The sequence below is a fragment of the Benincasa hispida genome, chromosome 10, assembly GCF_027475165.1.
Source record: "Benincasa hispida cultivar pf3 chromosome 10, pf3_genome.v1.1, whole genome shotgun sequence".
Taxonomy (NCBI): Eukaryota; Viridiplantae; Streptophyta; class Magnoliopsida; order Cucurbitales; family Cucurbitaceae; genus Benincasa; species Benincasa hispida.
Genome location: NC_143487.1, coordinates 37,546,929 through 37,549,685, shown reverse-complemented (window position 1 = coordinate 37,549,685; position 2,757 = coordinate 37,546,929).

Below are 2,757 nucleotides of genomic sequence, written 5' to 3'. Positions count from 1 at the left end.
AATATATCCGTATCTTAATTTTTTAGAAATTGACGAATCGTCGTATTCAATCGTATCCGTATCATGTAGTCGTATTCGTATCTGCGTTTCATACCAGGAGAAGAAAATTAGCTCTTTCCAAATCAATTCAACAGTGAACAACAGGGTCATAAGACGGATGATTAAACCTCAGGATAAGCAGACCTTACATCATAAATAAATGGCTAGCTCATTTCCAAGTTGGTACCTTGTTATCGAGTTTGCATAAGGCTATTGATGGTATAACACTTTACATAGAGCTGCTATTGGGAAGATAAAACTCTTCACTAACACAACACCAGAATATTTGGCTATAAATAAGTAAACAATTTAAAAAAACAAAAGACAAACCAACACACAGTCACACTCATCAAACTTTTCAAAATTAATGAAATCTAGAGAAAACCCTCACACACATATCTTCAACAAACAGACTAACCAAGTTATTTCATGGAATAAATCAACAAAATTCCAAGAATAATTTCAACTGGTGTTGTAAGGGGACATCTTAGTTAATTCCTTATCTTAAAAAGAAACAAAAAGAACCATCAATTTTAAACTATATAATGGCAAATATATAATTATTGTACTCATTACCTTCCGTACACAATATCATGACAAAGGCAATAAAATAAACATTCCCAAATTATCTCTTCATAAGTTATGTCATCAATTTCTACTGTAATAATAATCTGCTCAACATCCTAAGTATCATTTTAAGATGCTTATCATAAGCCTACAAAATAAGATAGCCAACGACATAAGAAAAACCTCAAAGAGAAACTTGATCAGGAAGTAAAATTGATAAAGGAAACTACCTCAATTATGTTTGAGAACTCCCTTTAGTTTAGGTGAACCTCCACAATGATAATAAGAATAACTTATATTAACGAATTGATAACAACCCCAAGAAAGCTAAAACAAATTTGACTTAGAAAGATTTGATCAAAGATCAAGAAGAAAGGAGAACATGTTCCTAACTTCAAGATTTCTAACCCTCTACAATCTAATTGATTGGAATAGATTGAAAGTCTAAACATGCATTCTAACTCAAGAATACAAAGAAAACATAAAACTTGAGAGATTCAATTCTGTAAATTCATTCAAAATCTAGTCCTATCTTCAAATGACAATAGTACATAGATTTTTAAACTAATTGAAAAGATATCTTAAAAGGACACAATATTTTACCTATGATGTTTATACTCGGTCCGAACTTTTGAAGTTCATACTTTTGTATTCAATAAATGTAATTTCATGAAATAAACAGGTACGTAGGATATTAAATATATGAATGGATCTTGATTATGATAAGGAAATAATTGACAATAATTAGAGTTGGAGCATTAAATGTTGACTTCTAAGCTAATCTTCCAAATAGAGTTGAAACATTGCAACCTTTAAAACTCCAAGATACTTTGAAAGGACACAACTTTTCACCTATATTATCTAAACTTAACCCCAACTCTTGAAGTTCATACATATACCTTCAATAATATAATTTCATGAAATAAATAGATATATAGTGTGGCATTCCAAATCTTTTGGTAATTTTAATTTAATTATCTTGATTATTTGGTTGCATTCTAACATTTGAAGAATTAAAATTTAATTATTTTGTTAAATTATCTTGAATTAATTGGAGTTATGTTTATATTCTTTTGGGAATTAATATGTTAAGATAATTCAATTTTTCTTAATCCTAAAAGGTAGAAGATTTAGGATTTTAGAAAAGAATTTGGGAATATTTGATTTAATTTAGGGTTATGGGGACTTAATAAGGAGAAAGAGAATATGTACATATATTAATTAGAATCCAATTGGGTTTTGGATTTAAGGTTTGTTTATATCTATATGTTTTGAGTGTGAGTATAAAGTTAAAAAAAAGTATAAAAAAAGTATAAAAAAAGGTTATTAAAACCTAACCCTTTAGCGCCGCCCCCCTTCGCGAAGTCTCTCGTGCTCCCCTCTCGAACCGCCGCACTGTTTTCTGCTGCCGTGGTTACAGAGTGGCCGTCGTCGCCAACCTTGTTTTTGCCAGAAAGTTGGGTTTTGGCTAAGATCTCAGTGAGTTTCATGGTTTTCTTGAATGAGTCTTGTTTTTTTAAGCTTTGGAAGCTTAGTTTAGAAGTCAACATTTAATACTCTAACTCTAATCCTTGTCAATTATTTTCTCATCATTCTCTCCTTCTTTTAGAAGATTCATCCTCGAATCTTTAGGATTGCCTTATAACGTAACTTTGTAATTATGGCCTTGAAATTTGGAAAGTAGTTTGAAAAGCTTGTCTCTTCTAAAATAAAATATGAAATTTCTTTAAAGAGCAGTCCTCCCCATTCCTCGTTGTGCATGTTAGATGGAAAACAAATTCCAATCTCATGATTTTTTACACTTGAATATTGTTTTTCACATTCAGTCTTAATCACATTCCCTTTTTTTCTTTTGACTCTAATGAGTCACTTTTCGATATTGTTTCAATCTTCACACTATCTCCACTTTTCTCTAGAGAATTTGTTAGTCTCATTCAGAGCACATACTTCAAATTTCTCCAAGTTTTCCATGACTACCTCACATTTTGATTCTTCTTTCAAACATTGATGATCGCCTTCAGTCATCTCAACAACATTACAGGATCAAGATCTCCATCATTTTTGAAAAGAAAGTTTAAAATATACATGAGTCTGTTGTAATCTCCAAGCTCACATCAACTGCTATTTTGCTTTAAATTTCTGCATATAAAA